Genomic DNA, 22,636 nt, shown 5'->3' with positions numbered 1-22,636 from the left:
CTGAGTTTTTTTTGCCTCACTCTCATCCCAGCCCTGTGTTGCATACAGAAGGAATGTGTCCCCCACTTGGATAAGCCCTGTCCTGGGTCAGTGACTTCCTGGCCTGGCCCCTTGGACTAAGTCGGAACAGGGGAGTAGCAAGCAGACTTGTACCGGGGATGTGCGGGTGGGCGTGGAGACCAGCATGGGCCAAAGCGGTCCACAAATGGATTTTGAGAACTATTTTCAAGGCTGAATTAACTTCCGGGCCTGGAGGGACCATTAACTTCTTGCTCTTAGACTCCCCTTAATGGACTGTGTGCTCACTCCCCACCCAAGGTAAACCCTCCCCTCCTCCCTGGCTGGCCCCAGGCCTGGTGTTTATAAAGCCATTTGCACTCCCAGGAGAAGGGAGAATGTATGGTGATTGTTTCGTCATTAAGTTAACTCTGCGACAACTCAGACGCAGCATGGGGGTGCCCCCAGTCCTGTCCTCCTGCTGACCCACAAGTGTCCACTGTTTGTAAATACCACCCAGCAGCGAGCAGGTGTAAGATCCGGCTGAGTGAGCCAGGCTGGGGCTGGAATGCAGACTTGCACCTTGAGGGGAGAAGGTGTTCAGGCGCAGAGTTCCAAGCGCTTCACAGGCCCTTTCTAGCAAAGCTAATTAACTCCCCACTCCCCGGGGCACCGTGCAGAGCCAGGCACAGGCATTATTGATGTGACCGAGTTTCCTAACAGCTGGTGGGTTGGGGCAGCCTTCTTGTGCTGATCTGAGGGGGCACTAGGACTTCGAGGTGTACATATGTGCATCTGAACACAGATGCTCAGGGGCCTGTGTTCCATATATATTCCATATAGGGAATATATTGTGAATGTAGGAAGCCAATATTTACTGAGTGCCTGGCATGTGCCTAGCATGGGGATAGAGGCTAGGGGTACAGACAAGATCCCTGCCCTCATGGAGCTCACAGTTTAGTTAGGACAGAAACCATAAGCAATGAACCAACTCCTTATCTCAGCCTCTCAAGCCTTCTAGGATCTGGCTCCTGGCCTTGCCTCATCTCCCACCACCCTCCCAGCCCCTTGGCTTTCTTTTATCTCTTGAACACAACAAATTTATTCCTACCCCAGGGCCTTTGCACATGTTGTTTTTCTTCTGCCTGTAGAACCCCTTTCCTGGATTTTCATATGGCTCTTTCCTTCTCAATGCTCAGTTCTCATCAAAAACATCACCCCCTCAAAGGGCCTTCTCTGACCACCGCCTCTAAATGTCCTTTCCCTGCTCTGTCGCTTCCTAGCTTTTTGCTTTGTTTTCTTTTCTTTGTAGTATTTATCACCATCCTGGATAACTTTTTGTTTCTGGGTTCGGTGCCTTTGTTCTCCATGTAAATGTGAGTTCCTTGTAAGTCAAGCCCTTCTCTAGATAAAGGAACAAACAAAAAGTTAATAAATGATTGTGACTTGTGACGCAGGGAGCAACTCCATGAGAGAGAAGAAGGCTGACAGGTGTGGCCCTTTTAGCAGAGGGGTCACAGAACGCCTTCCCTCTGGGCATTGAAACTGAAGCCTGCGGGACAGGGGGTAGCCGGCCTGGGAAGCGGTTGGGGGCTGGGAGGAGGTTTCAGACAGAGGAACAGCACACGCAAGAGAAAAACCCAAGACAGGCACATGGAGGGCATTTTTCAAGGAACTGGAAAGACTGGGTTTGAATTCCGGCTCTGCTGCCTCCCAGCTGTGTGACCCATTGGCAAGTCACCTCCCTCTCTGGGCCTTACTCTCCTCCGGGAATCATGTTATAAAAATTATGCAAGACAATATATAAAGAGTTTAGCAGGGGCTAAGTATATGTTCATTTTTACCTTTTTTCCCCTTCTCAGGGTTGCTAGGAGACACCTCTAGGACTGGCCGCATTTAAGAGGGGACCCTCTCCATCCCTATGCCCCATGCCCACTACCTTGACCACTCTCCCAGATCTGCACCCCACCTGCCCAGCTTCTTCCATTCCCACAGCCTGCCTGGCCCCCGGGGGTCTTTGTCTACAGTCTCCTCGCTGACAGCTGCTCGGAGACAGCAGTGGCAGCTTGTCCCACCTCAGCAGCTGATTAGACCCCAGATCATCTAAATCCAAAACGTGTATTCCCCCCATTTACCAGGTTAGGGTTTAGAGCCGAGAGGTGGTGATGGATCGATATCAAAGACGCCCCGCCCTTCCGTTCAAGACCAATAAAGCAATCGCACTGACCTGCCGCTCAGGTGGAGACGCGGCGAGCAGGATAATAAACGCTACCGCGTTCCTCACAGCATGGCCCCCGGAGGTCGGTGTTATAGCCCTGTTTTAGAGGTGAGGTGAGCACATTTAAAACTCAGAGGTGAGCTGAGGTGCCCGACATCCCATAACCGAGAGGACACAGCGTTTATAATCCAAGCAGGGCCGATATGAAAAACCGTTTGTGACCGGCCCAGCCTGGCCACTGGCCAGTCAGAACAGACACCAGCTAAGAACACACAGGGTGGCATACAAATCAGCCCCGAGGCTGACTTCAGTCCACTCTGCTCTGGCCCCCCCGCCCCCCCCCCCCCCCCCGGGGAAGTCATCACTGTCCTTGGGGTAAACGTGAGGGAGTTCCCTGTTAGGTCAGACAGCTTGGGTGCAGACAGGAGCTCTGGCCCCAGCGCCAGGGTGCAGAGCGTATGGTACTCAACCAAAAGATCACCTCTGTGAGGCCAGTTAGCCTACCATCGAGGGTAGGACACGGCTGGGACATGTTGTCAGATGAGCTGAGCTTGGTGATTAGCGACCCATGTGGGCCTGGGGGCACTGAAGAAAGTGAGGTCTGAGCCTTTAGGCCAAGGTTCCTATATCTGAATCCGGCTCAGGTTCCTTCACCGTATTTGCCCATAACTCTTTCCCTTCCGCTCAAGACAGCAGCCCTTGGGTCACACTTCCTGGACTTGAAGCCCAGATCCACTACCTGGTAAGCTTTGCAACCTTGACCCAGTTTCCTAATCTTTCTGGGTCTCAGTTTCCTCGTCGACGAAGTGATTACATAAATTAAACCTTCTAAGCCCTGAGGGCAGTATTGAATAAATAGATCATTTTCCCAGAATGGTTTTATCAGAAAGCCAATCGCAAGAAGCTATTAGCTTTTCTCTGACGCTTTCACACGTTGTATTGGCTAGACATTGTGCTTGGCTGCTATAGTAACAGCAGGCCCGAAACAGCAGTGGTTTCAACAAGGCAGGCAGTTCATTTTCTTCTCCTTTAAAAGGAAATCCAGGGCTGGCATGGCATGTCCCCCAAATGATCAATGCCCCGTGTTTATTTTGTCTTGCTCTGTTATCCTTAGTGCAAGGTTTCCACGATCAAGGTCACAAAATTGCTGCTGCAGCTCCAACCATCACGTGTCCATCCCAGGCATGCAGAAAGAGGAAGAGGGAAAGGCAAAAGGGTGTCTCGGCTGAGTCAACCCCGTTTTTTAAGGTACTTTTTGGGAAACTCCACCCAACTAACTTCCCACATGCTGTTGATCAGAAATGGCTTGGCAACAGTATCTGCAAAGGAAACTGGGAAATGCAGGCTGTTTTTTGTTTTTGTTGTGTTTTAGTTGGTTTATTAGCACTTCTAACAAAAATTAAAGTTCAGTTGCTAAAGAAAAGAGGGTATAGATATGGGGTGGGCAGCTAGCGGAATCTGCCTCTTTCTCTCCATGATGGTTTGTGTACTTGACGTATTCCCTCCCTGTTAAAATCATACTGATCCTTTGAGGCTTGGCTCAAATGCCACCACTTCCCCAAAGCCTGACCTGGAATCCTCTATCAGGCACGCATCTTTTCCTACCTGCCTTGCTTAACACAACAGCCCAGTGTGGCCACTGAGCCCAGAAATGTGGCTAGGGAGACCAAGTGGTTTTTTTAAGGTTACTGAATTTTAATTAACTTCAACCTAAATGAAAAACATCATTTCGTAATATAACCCGTATTGTGGCAGGCAGCGTGCACAGGGAAGGATGTGGGCTTTGAAGAAACCCCAGGATTTGGATTGGACCCTGCCACCTCCATGGGCACTGCTCTCAGTCGCTCCCCTGTATAATGGGTGCGTTTAGCACCATCTCAGGATCCGTGAGGCTGGGAGATGTGCATCCGCGCTGCCCACACCTGGCAGGGTGTGGCAGGTGGTAGGTGCTCCAGCGATGCGGATATCGCTCCTTGTATCCCCTCTGCTCCCCAGCACAGTGCCTGGGACATGGGAGGCGGCAGATCAAGGAAGGAAGCTGGGGGTGGGAGGTGGGACAGGCAAAGAACAGCTCAGCTGCGGCTGCGGCACAGGTGGGCGGGCTCACAGACTGCACACAGCCAGGATCTGGCCTGGAATGGAGGCCACCTGCTCTGGCTGGATTGGAATCTCTTCTTGGGGTGGCAGGTGGCAGGTGCACGCTGCTTGCTCGGCAGGTGCTTGTGGCTGGCAGTACCCACAGAGGCTCTGGGTTATTGGCTCCAACCACGGTGAAGGCTGTCAGAGCCCTCCCCATTGTCCCTACATTGCCCCGGAGGCCAGAGAAGAGAACCCAGCTCCCTACAGTGTGTTGTCTGGAATTAGCTAATCCTGTTACTTGGCCACTGTGTCATGCGCATTCACTCTGCACCGGACACTGTACCTGAAACCTCCACACCACACCCGGAGGGAGACTTCCATTCCCCCAAGTTACAGACGAGAGGAGGGAGGCTCAGGGAGGTGATGTTGGTTGCCCAGCTCTCCCTGACCCCAACCCTCTTCACTTGATCTCTGTGCTGTGTACTCCAGAATAACCAAAGTCCCCTACCTGTCACCCCTATGCCAATATACCAACCCTACCCCTTACCCACCAACCAAGCAGAAGGAACCCATAAGAAACCCTACAAGGAGGGGACTCACATAGCCCTAAACCCATTGAGAGTAAGGCTTACCCTGTGGCTGGATGTACATGAAAGAACTCTTTTCCTGAGTCAACAGAAAGTCAACTCAATCTGATTTATATCAAAATGAAAATATATTGGCTGCATTAACTAATATGCACAGGTTTCCAGTTTCAGGCAGAGCTGGATATAGGTGCTCGAGCAGTGTTAGACTTTGTCTCTTATTTGTTTTATTTATTTATTTATTTATTTATTTATTTATTTATTTATTTATTGACTTCATTGGTGAATAGCTTCATTCTTTGTAGGGACAAAGATGGTCACCATCAGCTCCGTGGCTGCCTCCCATCAGCTTAGCAACCCCGGTGAGAAAAGAGAGCGACTGTTCTCAGAGTTCCCATCAAAGTCCCAGGATTGACCATCACTGGACCACCTGGGTCACATGCCCAGTCCTCATCCAATCACCGGGTAGCCAGGAGAATGGACCGCACACAGGTTGTCCAGGCCCGGGACACATGCCCATCTCTAGATCTGGGGGGGGGGGGGGGGCGGGGGATCCCCTCCATCCAAACGAAGACTGACAATGAGGGTGGGATGACTTCCCAAAGGAAAAAAAATGAATGCTATTCTAAGGAGGTAAAACGGTATCTGGGCAAACCAAACAAACCATGTAGCGCGTCACCCCGCCCACCCCCAGGAAACCTTTCGGCTGTTCCACCTCTGCCTGGCCGGCTTGGAGAGAAGGGATTCTCCGTGGTGAGAGATGTTGGGAAAATTCCCCGTAGCTTTAGGAGATCAAATCGGCAGTGTCATAGTTGCCGCCAGACAGTTCTAGGGCAACTGTTTGGGAAAGACAAGCTTTCAGGAAGTGCAAAGCTTAAAGTTATCTATTCAGTTGTCTTTACAGAAGCTTTCTCTCTTGGCTGTCATGGACTTCAGTTCTTCAGAGGCATTGAAATGGGGAGATTCGTGTTGAGGGGTGATTGTCAGAAGCTCATGAGTCAGTGAACTTGATTCTGTCCTTAACTTGAACCTGGCCAAGGGAGGTAGGGAAAAGTCAGGGGCTCCCCAACCTTCTGTGACTGCACTTCTTTGGTTTTGGGGTCAAGATCACAGCCATAGACTTCCACCAGCTGACTCATAGAGTGTGGGTCAGCCTGGTGCTTCTTGGAAACCACTAAGCTGAAGAGGTTCGTGAGGTCCCCACAGCTCATTTAACATTCAGTTTCCCCCCAAAAAACACAGGTAAACCCTAAGAGCCACCACACGAGAGAACAAAATGCTTTTCAGCCCTGAATCCTTAAGCTCTGACTGTACACGAACAGTTTTTCCCCCTAAAACAGGAAATGCAGGAAACCAGCTGATTTTTTTTTTTTTTACAGGGGTGGGAAGGCTCACACGCACCCCAAATAATAAAAGCTTTGCAGCTGGGCCAGAAACTTGCCCACAGCACTTCTGGACACGTTTGGGCTGGGCCTTTGTGACATCACACCAGCAATCAACCAATGGATGGGTGGCTCCGGCTTCCTAATATGCATATTGCCAGTCCATTGGTCCAATTTCAGGGTCATCTGTATTGTGGTGGTTTCCTTATATTAGTCAAGGTTACCCATCTCAGGCAGAGGACAAACTCCACTTTTGGGCTTCCTGCCCAGCTAGATGGAAGGATCGGAATTGGCATTGGCACAATCAGTCCCTCTGGGAGAGGGGCGCCGTGGACGTTATGAAATCCAGGGGGTGTGGAAGGAGAAGGTGTTGGTAATCCAGAAGGGATGGAAACAGGGGTTGGCTCTGTGACCCCATCTTTCCTATCTTCACCCCACCAACGCCCCTCCCCTGCATTTCTTAAGTGAATCAATTACCTATTTTTTTTTTTTTTTTTTTTTTTTCAAACAGGGTCAGCCCTGAAGTTTGGGTGAGGAGAACTCAGGCGCAGGTTGCTTGAATTATGAGGCTTGATTTTGTCTTGCAGACTGGTAGCTCAGGCATGTGTATTGAACATGCAAATGTGTGCACAGCCACATGCATAATTTAAGACCCTCAAATTAACAGGGGGGAAACAATTGAGTTACTTACTGTTTTCCTGAAGCACAGTTTTCTGTGAATGTCGTAACTTTCTTTTTTAGCTGTCTGAAAGGAGGGCTGGGAAAATAGAAGGAATTTGAAGACAAAGGGTGTATGCAGCTACTAGCGACAAGAAAAATGTAGGGAGATTGTGGTATTGAACTATAGCCTGATCTCACTTGTTCAGGTAACATTTAATTTGGGTTTGGTATACTTCCCCGGCTTCCCTTGACCTTGGTGCAATAGAGAAATGTGGCATTTATTTGGTCTTCGGTTCTCAATGCCCAAGGTTTTGATCCAACAGGCTGGGACAGAAATAAATGTTAACAGTGTCCCAAGTGTTTCTGCCAGAAGAGAACCATCCTTGAGAAGGTCTGTCTTGATTTTTAAAATATTTTACCCCAATGTTCTTCACAAACCATTGGACTATCTCGGCAACTAAAATAGTTTAGCAAGCAAACTTTACCTCTTCCATTGCCTCCCATACCCAAAAGATGTGCAGAAGCCCCTAAGCCAGGGGTCCTCAAACTTTTTAAACAGGGGGCCAGGTCACTGTCCCTCAGACCGTTGGAGGGCCGGACTATAGTTTAAAAAAAAAAACTATGAACAAATTTCTATGCACACTGCACATATCTTATTTTGAAGTAAAAAAACAAAACGGGAACAAATACAATATTTGTATTTGCATGTGGCCCGCGGGCCGTAGTTTGAGGACCCCTGCCCTAAGCCATCTATACACGGATTTGAACTTGAAACTGGAGCCACCGTAACTATGAAAAGAGGTGGAGCATCCATGACAGTGCGCCTGAAGGACCTCTTAGCACAGGGGGTGTAACTGACCAAGGGCCTGACATGCCCAGCGCTGCTGCTGCCCACCAATGAGCACAGCAGCAAGATGCCAAGGCCCTGCAGAGCCTTCCTTAGACTGTCCGGTTGTGTGGGATGCTTCCACTAGACCTTCCTTCCCTCTCCTCTTTACTCAGGGTCTGATGGTCCTCCAACTCTTCTCTGACTCCTTCCTATCTTTCTCACACAGACCTTTCCCCTAATAAAATCCTCCTGCTTTAACTTCCCTTCACCTCTCCCGGGAGAACCAAGACTACTAGGAAAGGTTTTGACATAGAAATGAATAGCATCGAAGTATAACGGGGATTGCATTGTGGACCCCTTCTCTCCTTGCAGCCTGACCACCTTCTGTCGGGAGGGCAAGGGTAGAGTAAATGCCATTTCAAGAAAGCAGAGCATGTGATGTAGGGGAAGCCCATCTAGGCAGGAAGAGGAAGTGAAACCATTTTTTTTTAAAGGACTTTAGGCATCATTTGCATAAAAACAATTATATTCTATTGCCAAACCAGTCTTCTGTTTTCAGTAAGCAGACCCTCTACCACTGCCCGATACTACTTCTTTTGCTGCTCTACTTTATTTTTCCAGGTAATCAAATAATTTCTTTCCCAATAAATTCTATCATTTGAGCCACTTACTTTTTCAGACTTTCTCTGCTCACACAGTTCACATTAGAGTGTTCAAATTTCCGGATGCCATGCTGTGAGCATTGGCTAAAAATACATATGTGAGGGAGAGGGAGCAGACCTTACTTTTATATATATATATATATATATATATATATATATATATATATATATATTGTTGAGATTATTACAGATGTCCCTCTCCCCCACCCCTCCCCCTTTTTACCTCTCCACCTGGTTCCTGCCCCACCCCAGGCCTTTGCCACCCTATTGTCTGTGTCCATAGGTAATGCATATATGCATATAAGATATTTGTTTAATCTCTTCCTGCCCACCCCCACCCCCACCCCACCCTTTTCCCTCTGAGAATTGTCAGGCTATTCCATTTCCATGCCTCTGATTCTTTTTATTCACCAGTTTATTCTGTTTATTATATTTCTTATTCATTTATTTTGATTTTTAGATTCAATTGTTGATAGGTATGTATTTGTTGCCATTTTATTGTTCACTAGAGGCCTGGGGCACAAAATCTGTGCGCAGGTACGGTCCCTAGGCCTAGCCTGCGATCAGGGCCATCTTCGCCGGCTGCCAGCAGTCGGCCCCACTCCCTGCCGCCACCCACCCCGGTTCCCAGTTTGCCATTGGGCTATCGGAGCCTGCCGGCTGGGGGAAGGGACCAAGAGGTCGGCCGTTCCCACCCGCTCGCCAGTCCCGACCCCCCACCGCCACCCATCCCGGTTCCCCATTTGCCATTGGGCAATGGGAGCCTGCTGGCCGGGGAAAGGGACCAAGAGGTAGTCAGTGCACCTCATAGTGACTGGTCAAGCGGTCATTCTGGTTGTTCTGCCATTATGGTCACTGGGCTTTTATTATATAGGATATTTTTTATCTTTTTCTTCTTATTATTATTCCTCTTCTTAAAGAATACCCTTCAACATTTCATATAATACTGGTTTGGTGGTGATTAACTCCTTTAGCTTTTTCTTGTCTGTGGAGCTCTTTTATCTGACCTTCAATTCTAAATAATAGCTTTGCTGGGTAGAGTAATCTTGGTTATAGGTCCTTGCTATTCATCACTTTGAATATTTCTTGCCACTCCCTTCTGGCATAGTTTCTGTTGAGAAATCAGCTGACAGTTATATGGGCATTCTCTTGTAGGTAACTAACTGCTTTTCTCTTGATGCTTTGAAGATTCTCTCCTTGTCTTTAGCCCTCGGCATTTTAATTATGATGTATCTTGGTGTGGTGCTCTTTGGGTTCCTCTTGTTTGGGACTCTCTGGGCTTCCTGAACTTGAAAGTCTGTTTCTTTCACCAGGTAGGGGAAGTTTTCTGTCATTATTTCTTCAAATAATGACATGTTTCTTTATCACCGCATTTTGGCTGCTTCCCTGTGTTTGTTTCTATGTATTGGGTAGAGCTGCTCTGTCTCCTTGAGTTGGTAGAGTGGCCTTGTGTAGTAGGTGTTCTATAGGGCCCAGTGGCTCAGCCTCCCCAGTCACCCGAGCTGGACACTCTAGGTGCACCCCTTTGTGGGCTGTGAGCACAGTCTTCTTGTAGTTGAGACTTGATTGCTGTTGGTGTTACTGGGAGGAATTGATCTCCAGGCCAATTGGTTGTGAGATCAGCTGTGACGACAGTGGGAGAACTGCTGTATAGGAGATATCCCTACAGAGCAGGACTTGCTTCAGTGGGGCTTTGGTGCTCACTGAGTTTGCCCCTTGAGTGTGTTGCTTATGGATGTGTAGAGTTGCAATCTGGTATGGTCTGACTATGACCACTGGGTACACTGGCTCTTGGATCTGCAGGGAGGTGCAAAGTCAGCCACTGCCTAGGGCCACCCAGTAGGAGCTGCAGAGAGAGCTGCAGCTTCCTCCTCTTTGTATCAGTTTGGAAGTGCCCAGATGAGGCCCAACTGTGAAGCAAGGCAGGCTGGTGCTGGTGCTGGTGCCGGGTCTTGGACCCTTTATTGATAGGTTTGGGACTCCCTGACCCAGCTGTAGCTTGTGAGAGAGATTTTAGTGTGAGCAAGGACAGGCCATTCATATGCAAAAGCCGCTGCATGCAGCTTGGGTAGGGTTGTAAATTGGATGAGGTGGGAATCACCAGGGTGTCATAAACAGAAATGGCTGCCAGTCAGCCCTGCAACTAGGGAGGTCCCAGCATAGGAACAGTGATCCCTGTGAGCACCTCCATCTGGGAGAAAGCCACCCCCAAAGCTCCTGCCCTGATGCCAGACAATCCAGTTGTTCCTCGCATGTGTCTGTGTTTCCCAGAGGCTTGCCCTGGTGCTGGAGCTTAGAGGAAACAGGACCTTGTAACTTCAGTTCGGGGTGCCGCCTTTTAAGAGGGATAGCTGGATCTCCAGCAGCCTCTGTGTCACTGAGCCCAAATCCGCACTGGTTTTTACAGCCTGTAGTTCTTACTGCCTGTAGGGACTTCTTTCCCCAGCTCTGAGCTGGGGGTCTGGCTGGGACCCTCGCTCCTCTGGGTGGCTTCCGCAGAGATGATCTCCCTCCCAATTAAAAAAGCAGCACACGTGGGTGCTGGACCAGCCCGCTCCGCGCCTCTGCACCTCCTACCAGTCTCAGTGTGCTTTCTTCTCTACTTCTCTATTTGTAGGGCTTCCATTCAGCCAGCTTTCCAGTGGTTCTGGATGATGGTTGTTCTGTATTTTAGTTGTAATTTTGATGTGGTTGTGGGAGGCAGTGAGTATGGGTGTTTACCTACACCGCCATCTTCCTTTCTCCAGACCTTTCTTTCAATGCATTTATTTTGCTCTTTACTCTGACAATGTCTTACTCCGGGACTTCCACACAGTATGTATTTCTTGGTTTCTCGTCTCATGGAGACTAGAGCCCAGCTTCCTTTTAATTTTTATTTAGGAACAAGGGGTTCTTTAAAAGCCCTTGTCCCATTATCTTTGGGCAGGATTTGCAACCATTGTGTTTTCAGTAATTCCTCCAACTCTTGCCTTTCAGGCAGAACCACAGAAATACCACGTTCACTTTGGAGCAATACTATTTTCGAGCCAGAGGTTGGGGGAAGTCAATCAAGTCTTCCTCTGTGCAGAGAGTGCCTGGCTGGCCCTCCTGAGCTTGGCTAGTGGAGCCACATGTTGCATTGCTGGTAGCTAAAGGCAGGGAAGGCCTCTTGGCCTTCAGAGCTTCCCCCGAGAGGAGGAAGCGGGTCAGGTTGTCAGGGTAGGGACTTGGGGTCAGCCATTCCCTGGGGTTTCCATTTGGAATCCATTTGGCACCTGGCACCATTCTCATCTCCCGCACTGCTTTCTGACTTTTCCTCGTTGTGGGTGCGCTGCTGTGATGAGTTCCCAGAGCTCTTACTCTTCTGTCTGGCTCTTCATATGCTGCACCGCCTGTTCACCAGAGGTCCCAGTGCAGTGACAGTGAATGACCAGGCTGCCATGAAATCCCTGGTGCTGGCAAGTGCCTGGCACACAGTAGGTGTTTGATAAGTGTCTGATGAATGAAAGCTGCCAAGAGAGATCAGGGAAGGCTGGTGTTATTGAGTCAAGCCGGCCCGCAGGTATAGACGTCTGCTCTAGATCCGGAGGCCGGATGGACCCAGGAGACAGAGGCTGCAGGGTGCTGTGGACTTAGGTTCCTGGATTTGGCTAAGCATTAGCCCTAAGCTGCCAAGGGTGATGTAAGCAAAGACATTGATTGACGGGAACCTTCATTGAAGAGGGAAGCCAGAATTCAGTGACATGGCATGGGTTAGAAAGTCAAATGAGCCCCACTGTCCAGGAGGGAACCATGAGATCATGGTAGTTCATTCGTATTGAATGCTGGCCATGTGGCTGGGTGAGACCTGCCGGCTTAAAGACAGATGGCCGAACCAGGCCCATCAATGTCCAAACACGGGAACATGCCCAGGAACCTGGCGTCCCAGGCCCAGGCGCATAGGGCCAGGGATCTGCAGCCAGGTTGGGAGCTTGGGGTCCTTCCTAGGGGAGAGTTAGAGCCTCTTAATATCCAAGTGAACCCCAGTCCCAGCCCAAAGAGAAGTGTCAGTCAGTGGAGAGCCAGGTGGACGGATGGCACAGGAGCCAATACACAGCAGTTATTCCTGGAGAACTGAGATGTGAGATTGGGAACTTATTGTATGAAGACTTTATCCACCCATCCAGCCAATCTTCCTCCCTCCCTCCTGCTCTCCCTTCCTCTCTCCCTCCCTCCCTTCCTTCCTTCCTTCCTTCCTTCCTTCCTTCCTTCCTCCTTCCCTCCCTCCTTCTTTCCCTCCCTCCTTCTTTCCCTCCCTCCCTCCCTTCCTTCCTCCCTCCCTCCCTTCCTTCCTCCCTCCCTCCCTCCTTCCTTCCTTTCTTCCTTCCTTCCTTGTTCCTCCCTTCCTTCCTTCCTTCCTTCCTTCCTTCCTTCCTTCCTTCCTTCCTTCCTCCCTCCCTCCCTCTCTTCCTCCCTCCTCTTCCTCCCTCCCTCCCTTCCTTCCTTCCTGCCTACCAGTAGAGAAATAATGCAATGCCCAGTATCTGGTAAACTAATCGGGAACCTGATTCTTGGCATTGAGGCCCTGAAGTCTGAGCAGGGCCAGGTGTAATGTAACTCATGGCCTGATCTTTGAAGCTATGGACTGACTACCTTGTAACTCTCAGCACTAGGCCAAGGCTGAGGTGGTAGGTAAGGTATTAAGTAGACCCTGTTTTCATGGGTTGGCTAAAGCAGAAGCAGGACACCAGGTACACACACGCATGCACACCCTCACACCCCCACCCATGTTTCAGATGTCAGTCTAGCTGCCTTCCTGATATAGACAACTATTGACTGCCAGTATATGGATTATCTACCAAATGACCCCAACACCTAGCAAACTTCCCCCACCATCACTTAATCTGGGCGAAGTAACTTCTGTGTTAGCCAAAGAAGAACATAATTCGGAAAGTAAATTTGCAGAATTCAAATTACATTGTGGTTTCCAAAATCAAATAGAAATTATTATGGGTTAGCACAGAGAGTAAAGGGGTGGAGTCTGCGGAACCCGCTCATTCATACATTCAGTCACGCACTTAGCAGATGAGTGGGTGGGTGGGGTGGGGTTGCAGGGGTGTGTGTGGAGTTTTAAGCTGCTGCCCTCTCAGCTTTCTATCTTATTCTGAGCAGCAAGTGAACAAAGGGAGAAGGTTATACAGCTAGGACCTCACAAGGGAGAATCAGAGAAACAGGATGCATGTTGAGGAGGTGGGGGAGGGGTCCAGTCAGGACATGTGGTGGAGTGAGAACCCCAGATCGAGGCAGGCGTCAGAGTGGCTGAGCCCTTCTTGTTCCTGCAGGAGACCCCTTCTCCTGGCCCCAACGAGTCCCAGCCTTCCCGGTTGGATGGAGACACTTCTTCCTCCTCCAGTGGACCTGCTGCCATGTTTGTGGCTTAGCAAAGGGGGCTCAGCTCCCTGTGTCCCAGACCTGGTCTCACTCCCAGGAACTGCGTCCTAATTGCTGGGCCTGCCCGGTAACCTGGCGCCAGACCGCAGGCACCCGTGACTCGGTGCTTTGGTTTGGTGCTTTGGACTCTGAGCCAATGCCTGTCTATGATCCACCCTGCTCCGCCGAGGTTACCTGTGGCGTGGTCTGTAACCAAAACCATCCCAGTGGCTCACCTGAAGGGTTTATCTGTTCGCCAAACAAGAGCATCATTCGAAGGTAATTGTGGTGTTGGCTGAGTGGCTCAGTCATGTCATGGCCACTGTCTCCGAGAGTCTTTTGACCACTTGCTCCTGATCGCGCTGTGGCTGCCACAGCTGCGGCCATCACTTTCCCTGCCCAAGGCGGGAAGATGATGGCGGAGGCGATGTCAGCTGTAACCTCATTTGTCAAGAGAGCAGACGTCTTCTGCTTAGGCCTCATTGGCCAAAACCGGGCCACATGGCCAGATTCGCTTCGACCCATCGTGACCCAACCTCGGAGGCTGGCGCATTGCTACCCAAACACAACTGCCTTCTGTTAAGTGCTGGTCTGACGTGATGGGTTGAAGTGGGAGAATTTGGGGCATGAAAGACTTGGAAGGGGGAGAGGAGAAAAAGGTCTTCACCGGCGAGAATGAATGAAAGCTGAAGGCTAAGATGGGGGGCAGGGGGGTGAAATTTCAAACTTTCAGGAAAACAGCGGTGAGGAGAGCGGAAGCGCGATGAGGAAACAGCGAGCACAGGCTTTGTTGAGTCAGGGGCTTTCGGTCACGTGTGAGGCATCCGCTGTCCAATATTCGTGTTTATGTCCCCGCATGGTTAATTATTGCAGCCGCTGTCTGATACGGCAGCGGCCCTCCTGCCCGGAAAGCCAGGGCTGTCTGCACTTTCACAGCCCTCCATGCGGTGATGAAGCAGATCAGCTGCGAGGGGAGGCTGCTGGGACCGTCATTGCAAACCCTGCTGAGACATAGGAGCGGGAGGTGGGCACTGTGGCTGGCAGAACGAGACCAACGAGTGACGGACCAGACGCAGTGATCCAGGCTGATCCAACAGTCCCCCGACCTCGAGAGCCTGGGACCTGGAGAACCTACATATGGACACTCCCAAGGGAGGCTTCTGCTGTAGGCACGCAGCCTGCATTCCTCAACGCCACCCCCAGCGGTCCCGGCCCATCTTCTGTCGGAGGAAGCAGCCGCACAGAGGCCAATGGACTCCTTTTAAGCTTCAAGTCTTGCTTGCCGGCTCTGTGCAAGCACCTCCCCTGTTTTAACTCAGGAGTCAGCAAATGGTGGCCCATGGGCCACATCAGGACTGCCCCCTGAGGTGCGTGGCCAGCGAGCTAAGAACGTTTTAGACACCTAGACGCGGTCGGGAGAAAAATCGAAAGAAGAATAGTTTGTGGTACATGAAAATTACATACAATTCAAATTTCAGGAGCCACGAATCAAGTTTTTGAACAGCAACACTGAGATATAATTCAGTTTGTGTAGGAGGAGGTCACCGCGGGCAGGCTGTTTTCTCAGAAGGTGCCTTTTCACCTGCCGGTCTGTCACGGGCATCTTCCCATCTCAGCTAATGCAGACCCACCCCACGATTTTTTAATGGCTGCATAGTACTCCCTCCTAAGAATGTGGCTTTCACAGAATAACGCCCCTGCCCAGTAGTATATCTGGGTTGTTTTCAATAAGAAGGAGTTTTGTGTATTTTTTTAAGAAAAATAAATCATTTCAAATAACTCCCAAATACCAGATTTTGGTTTTTTGCCTTCTCTTCCTGCCTGTGAGCACATGACACATTTTTACGTGGTTGATATCATAGCGAACATTCCGTTTATATTCGGCGAAGCTTAATGTCGTGTTGTTTTATAGTTTTCTCTTACTCCGGGGTCAGCGAGCTTCACATATCCTTTGTTTGCTTGCTGGCTTTAACAATCTGTCAAGAATGCTTTTTAAAAAAAATCATTCTTAGCTTGTTGGCCGCATCAAAACACGCCTCGGGCTGACGCTGGCCATGGGTTTGCCAGCCTACAGGTCATTGTGCCGTTCCGTGTCTGGGCTGCGGGGAAGGTCTCTATGTATACAGCTTTTTCCTTCCTTTGAACCATTTCCTTTGGATAACTTCCCAGCCATGAGATGACTGGCTCGATGGAGGGCGATGTTTTTAATGGCCCCTGGTGGACGCAGCCATATGATGATAAAATTGTGCCAGCCAGCCACTTGTGAACGTACAGGCTTCTTACAACCTCACCAGCATTTGGTATGATCAGTTCACGTTTTATGCTAATTTACTCGATATGAGATATCTTGTTTTTATTTCCATATCCCATTGTTCTCAAAATAGGGCTCCCCCGCACCCCCTGAGTTTGATTGCCCTTTGTTGAGTAACTTTGGAGAACCTGAATGCTTAGAATCAGCTGAAAAGGGGCAATACCCACCCCTCGATTCAGCTCAAAGATGAGCTAGAGGCTCCTTTGGTTCAAATGCGAGTTCGCATGTAACTTCTCAGCACGTCCTGCTGCATTAGAACGAGAGAGAAGCCCAGCGAGGCCTTATCGCCCCGTGGCAGCAGAAAGGACTGGAAAGTAGGTCGAGGAATTAATCCTGCTGGTTCCAGTAATTAGAGTAGACAATGGGGTCGAAAGTTCAGGCGGAGCTGGGGAAGGCAGCCCGAGTGGCTCTGACCGGCCTGGACACACTGCCCCTTGCCCTTGGCCTGCCGTGGGGCCAGGCTTCCCCATCCGGGCGGTCCCAGCGTGCATTTTCTTTCCCCTCTCCTCTAGTTTAAAGAGACATGCTTGACTTTTCCTCCCAGGAGAAGTCAGTTGGTCCCAGAGGCAGAAATGATCCCTCTAGAGCCTTCTTCCCCCTCCAAAGGGAATTCTTGAGGTCATTCTTCAAGTTTCAGCAGCTGGCGAAGAGGTGCCAGTTCTCCATCTCCCTTCAAATCCAAAGCAACGCGAGCTGCTCCTTTGGTTTTCAATGCAGGTTCGCACGTCAGGTGCATGAAAACGATGAACAGAGAGAGGCTAGGAAGGCTAATGAAGGTGGGACTCTGGCAGAGAGATTTCAACTGAGGTCGGGGTTGAACTGAATGATAGATCCTCACCCTTTCTTACCGAGTGTTTCACCTAAAGCACCGATGACAAACTGTATTGGCTACAGAAGCCAGCTGGGTGCTGTGACTGAGGGAAGCTATCGGATGTGTGACAATAGGGAGTGGCGGGGACTATGGCGCACAAAAAATGCGTTCTTGCCCCAAAGCATTTATACTCAGAATTTTAAAAGCCATGGTTCCTGCCTGACAAAACATGTTTGCCTGCAAGGCTGAACTTGGCCCCCACGGGCCCAGCTTGTGAATTTCAGAGGAGCCAGCGGCTTCTTCCGTCTCTCAGTCATCCTCCATCTTCGTGCTTCCCCATCTCTCCACTTCCCTGTCCGTCCTTAGCTCCTCGCTACGTAGGCTCACCTTGACTCCATGTGAAAAAAAGCCAAACCTTCGCCCAAAGGATCTACTTGAGGCGGAGGTAGCACTTGTCCAGATAACCACGCTGGGGAGTCGGCTAGATAACACCGCTGTGGGCAACATTCAGAGCAGGTCCGAACATCTTCCGTTATAAGGAACGGAGATCCTCTCTGGTCCCCCCAAGCGAGAGGGGAGTTATTGTAAAGACACAGCCCTCTCTGAAACCAAACAGGAAATCAGTAAAGCACTGGGGAGCCCCCTGAGTGTCGGGGAGCCACTGGGAAGCTTTCCGAGGCTGTGATGGGGGCAGGTGCTCAGCCTCTGGACCTGTGTGCAGGCAAGTATCTTAAAGCCAGTCTGTTTCATGGGATTTCGGAGCAGATATGTCGTTCAGCTTAATAAGCTTCGGATGCTGACCGTTTTCGACCAAGTATCCAATGAGTGCCCACCAGGAATACAACCTACTGCCGAGAACCACAAAGACACACCCACCCATCTGCCTTCCCAACCAGCATGTAGCATTCAGCTTTCCACCAAGGCATCGGAAATGAGTTGGATAAAGCCTCATTAATTAACCTTAACAAGCTGTGTGTGGCCACCCATTAAGAAATGGAGGAATTCCTGCTTCCGGAATTGGAGCCCCAGGAGATGCGCCGGGGGAGTGAGAATGGGAGAAAGCTCACCTTGGCTGTCGCCTGGCCTTGTGTTTCCTTGGGGTCCAGAATGGGTCCCGGCTGGTGTTTGGTTCCTGGGTCAGAGCTGGCATATAAGCAAGTGGGATGCCCCAAGTAGCTACGAGTGGGTTGAGCCAGAGGTGGAGTCAAGGTGAGTCCTGAGAGATGGATAGTCAGGGACCGTGAATCTGAGCTGGTTGAACAAGTCCAAGGAGATGCCAGCGGCACCAGAAGCATGAGTCCAAGCCAAGAGATTGGGAAACAGGGGGAATGGGAACAGAGTAAGGAGTAAGAACGAGGGTGTGCCAGCCATGCTGGTCTTCTTGCAATTTCTTAGAAAATGCTAAAAGTGCTTTCCTAGCTCAGATCTTTGAGTTTGTGGTTCCTGACCTGGGATACGCTCCACCAGATTCTTGGCATGGCGGATTATTTTTCAGGCGTCATTGTCACTTTCCCAGTAAGGCCTTCAAGAGTCAGTATTCATTAATTCTGCCTACCCAACATCCATACAATTTTTTTTTTGGTAACAGCATCATTTCCAGTGTATTAGTCAGCTTTGCTGCAGTAACAAACAACCCCAAGTTTAGCAGCTTACAACAAGACACCTTTATTTCATGTTTGTCACATGTCAGCTGCTGTACCTCTGCTCCATGCATTTTTAATCCTGAGACCTGGGTCAAAGAAGCAGCCTTTACTTGGGACAAGTTGTCCTTATGGCTGATGGAACACAGTAAGTGACAGAACTGGATTACACAATCTCTTTAGATGCTTTTGGTTTAGCCTTAGCATATGAATGTGAGTCATATCTGCTGGTATTCCATTGGCCAAAACATGTCATGTGCCCAAGTCTGTCAGGGATGGAGAAGGCCACACCACTTCTGGGGGGTGCTGCAATTCACATGCAATTCATAGGGTGTATAATCCTGGTATAGGGAAGGGAGTAAAGAGTTGGGGGCACTAATACAATTGCTCACAATTACCTAAAAAGTGGTTGGTTGCGTATAACAGTAGAGTACTGGACAAACAATGGCTTAAAAAAAGGGGGGGTTATTTTTTTCACAAAACGAGATCTCAGCTGATTCCAGAGTTTGTTCAGCCGCACAGCAATACCCAGAAGAGTGTATCTCTGTAGTTCTCTCGGGCTGTCTCTCCTGGTTGGAGAAGGCTAATGGCTGCCATTCCAGGCTTTCTATCCACGTGCAAAGCAGGAAGAAGTGGGAAGTGGTGGTAGCAGCCACATCTGTCCCTTTTATTCAAAAACAAAGGTTTTTCCAGAACAACCCCCTGCCCCACCCTACCCCACGCCCCAGCACCTTGTCTCACTGACCAAACCCTTGTCATGTGGCCACCTCTTTCTGCAAGGGAAGCTGGGAAGGCAATGATTTCATTTTTCTTGCCCTTGACAATGGAAGCAGGAAGAAGGAAGGAGGTGGAATGCACATTCGTTCAGCCAGCCAGTGTGATCTGCCATAGAACCCTTATTCCCCCGCCCCCCACCACCATTCCATGTGGTCTTGTGCCGGGGTCCAACCCCAGCGGGTCCAGGGGTCCCCAAAGGTGTGGACGGAGTCGGCGAAGAAGGAATGACACGGAGACAGCGTTCAGCTGATCAGCAGCCTAGCCGGGATCTCTAGCCAGTATCTCCAGCCAAGTTCTGGTCTGGATCTCCAGAGAGGTTCTGCTTCAGATCTCCAGCCAGGTTCTGTGTCCATGTTCTCTTGCTAGGTTCCCCAGCCAGGTTCAGTCACCAGGTTCTAGTCAGGTTCTCTTGCCAATTTCTGTAGTCAGGTTCAGTCCAGGATCTTTTGCCATGTTCTCTCGCTAGGTTCTGAGGCCAGTTTCTGTCCAGGATCTTTTGCCATGTTCTCTCCAGCGAAGTTCTTCTGTCTCTAGAGAACGTTCTGTGTAGGTTCTGTGCCTCCTGGTTCTGTCTTCTTGGTTCCGTATTCTAAGTTCTGTGTCTTGCTGTCTTATTACATCTGTATTTATACCAGTTGATTCAATCCTATCAATCTCTATTACAAAGGTTAGGGTGTTTCTTATCTCCATTCCAGGGAGTAAAGATTATGTAGCTTAAGCATGATTGTTCATAGTTAAAGTGATTAATTACCCACCTGGCACTTAGTTAAGAGGTTTTATTCCCTCCCTAGCTTCAGGGGAAAATCCCTACCTGGGGAAACAACCTTTCTCAGAGACCTTGGTTAAAACACATAGTGCCAAGAAGGTGAGCAAACATATTAAGAACAGTATGCCATATATGCCAGGTCCCTTGAAACAGCAAGCATGGACCGGCTCCCGGCAGTCTTGGAGCAACTGTCAGTCAAGGTGCCCTGCCTGTCACCTCCTTCTCCAGCAGATCACAAATGACCCCAATGAGCCAGGAATGGGAACTGCTGGCCTTGATACAATGGTGTGTGAGGCATTAAAGACACTCTACCCCTTCTTGCTCCCTAGACCCCCAGAGTGCCTCTGCTTCCTGATCTCCTGTGCCTTTTCTAGTTTTTCCATCGTTTCTGTGAGCCACCCCACATCTTTCCCAACAATTTCCAGCATCGTTTTCTGTTGCTTGCATCCACAGAACCCTGACTGATGAAACACCCTCCTTAACCACTGGGTTTCAATGGGGCCTCTCCGGCTGTTCTCTACCGCAGTGCCGTGTGTGTGTGTGTGTGTGTGTGTGTGTGTGTGTGTGTGTGTGTGTTAAGCACTAGGATTGTATAATTGCTTTGCCTGTGTGCTTGTGTCGTGTCTTTTTCTGACAGTAGACTGCACGCTCACTGCAGGCAGGGAACTGGCACACGTGATTAACTGACACATGCCTGCTACATGACAGAGTCTTAATGAATATGTATTACGTGTGCAAAGGAGGGCTTCAGCATTTGGAGGTCAGGACTGGACTCCGCATGTCGTTGATGGGTGTGAGTTGTCTAAAGTCTGTCGTGTGGGCGACTCATTGTGGTCTAAAGTGTGCGGAGTCAGGATTGACGTCAGGGCTGCTGGCCGTGTCTGGACTATTTCAATGGAGAAGTGGGTGACTGAAGCACCCCAGAATTCGCAGAGCCTAGAACAGTGGCTCTCACATTCATTTGACCTTTGGCTCACTGAGACAAGGCCCAAGACCCTCCTTCCCGTCAAACCCCCAGCGCCCACACTCTGAACTGGGCAGTAGGAGTTCCGCAGTGTCGGCGAGCATGGAGCAGGAGCCAGACTCCCGGCAGCTGAGCTCGTGGTAAACCGGAGTAACAGACTAATTTTAGTTCTGACTAGTGAATCCTAGTAAGTCAGTCGTTTCCTAGAAAGTGGCACTTAGTCATGCACGAAGCTGGGAATCAATGGATGTGTGCGGTGTTACTCGTTCTTAGGAATCAGAGGAGAGTGTGGCTTCGGGGGATCCGTTTGTGGCCTTTAGGAGTGAGCCATAGCCCCACTGGGGGGGGGGGGGGGCTGCAGGCCCCAGACTGAGAACTGCTCCACTGGGACTTGCAGACTGCCCAGGTCGGGGGGCTGGGCTCTGAGCCCTAGCGGGGGCTTACAGACCCGAAGTGCAGCTGGAATTGTCCATAGAATGAATCAACAATACCTCCTACACACAGACAGATGACTAGATTGTCAGCGCTAGTGCGATGGAAAAAAAAAAATGCAAATTTCTTTAAAAGCCGAGAATAATTCATAGTGGCTTTTTGTTGTTAAGCCTTTTCTCAGACAGCAGGTTCATGTGCAGGTGGGTGAGCTTTCGGAGGGCTTTCAAAGGGCAGCCTGGTGCTGAACAGGGGGGTGGGTGGGACCCGTGGGTGGGAACCCTGGCTGCAGGGAGAGGTGCGGGCTTGGCTTGTGCCCCTCTCAGCTCCAGAGGCCACCGAGGAACAAACTCGGTCCTCACCTGTCCTGGTGGCAACTCCTGAGGATGGCCCTCACTTCCTCATGACCAGGCACCAGCTGGAGTGGCATTTGCATTTGTTAAATGCATGTAAAGTGCAGCTTCAGGGCTACACGTTTTTAACGTTCATTTTTAAAGTTACCTTTTGTTTTACTTTTTAATACGTTTTTATTGATTTCAGAGAGAGGAAGGGAAGGGAGAGAGAGACAGAAACATCAATGATGAGAGAGAATCATGGATCGGTTGCCTCCTGCACGCCCCCCACTGGGGATCCAGCCCGCAACCTGGGCATGTGCCCTGACCGGGAATTATACCATGACCTCCTGGTTCATAGGTCAACGCTCTACCATTGAACCACACCGGCCGGGCTAAATTACATTTTAAAAAAACATCCCCAGGAGCCCCTTGCTGGCCGTGTCTCAGCTCTGCCTGGGTTGATTTGGCTTCCTTTGCAGGCAGGACCTCCCATAGGTGGCCCAGCAGCTCCCGGCTCACAGTCTACCCGCTTAGCAGTCCTACGGAGAAAAGAAAGCCTCTCTCCCCATGGCGGCAGCCAAAAAATAGCCGCCCGTCATTGAACGCATCTTCAGAGCCAAGCCCACCTCCTGGGCACGTTAGGGGATGCTCTCATTTATTCCTCACAATGACTCTGATGTCATGGCTATTATTATCCCACATTAAAGCAAGGAGGCTGAGGTTACACAAACTAGCCCAGGGTTGCAGGGCTGCGAAGTGGCAGCCGGAGCTGCCCACGCTCTTAACAGGGCACACCCTGCTGAC

The 22,636-nt window shown here is 50.1% G+C and overlaps 1 long non-coding RNA gene across 1 annotated transcript; it reads right to left on the bottom strand.

Annotated features, from left to right (window-relative positions):
- Positions 1 to 3,396: 3,396 nt before the first annotated feature.
- On the bottom strand, positions 3,397 to 19,237 carry LOC118678544. Its single transcript, XR_004974937.1, has 4 exons — positions 17,989 to 19,237; positions 14,036 to 17,523; positions 6,952 to 7,017; positions 3,397 to 5,908 (listed from the first exon to the last, which is right to left on the bottom strand). It is a non-coding gene; the product is annotated as an uncharacterized LOC118678544 (long non-coding RNA).
- Positions 19,238 to 22,636: the final 3,399 nt, after the last annotated feature.

The sequence above is a fragment of the Myotis myotis genome, unplaced genomic scaffold (genome assembly GCF_014108235.1).
Source record: "Myotis myotis isolate mMyoMyo1 unplaced genomic scaffold, mMyoMyo1.p scaffold_m19_p_20, whole genome shotgun sequence".
Lineage (NCBI taxonomy): Eukaryota > Metazoa > Chordata > Mammalia > Chiroptera > Vespertilionidae > Myotis > Myotis myotis.
Note: the sequence above shows the minus strand (reverse complement) of the source record. Positions and strands in the feature narration are given on the sequence as shown.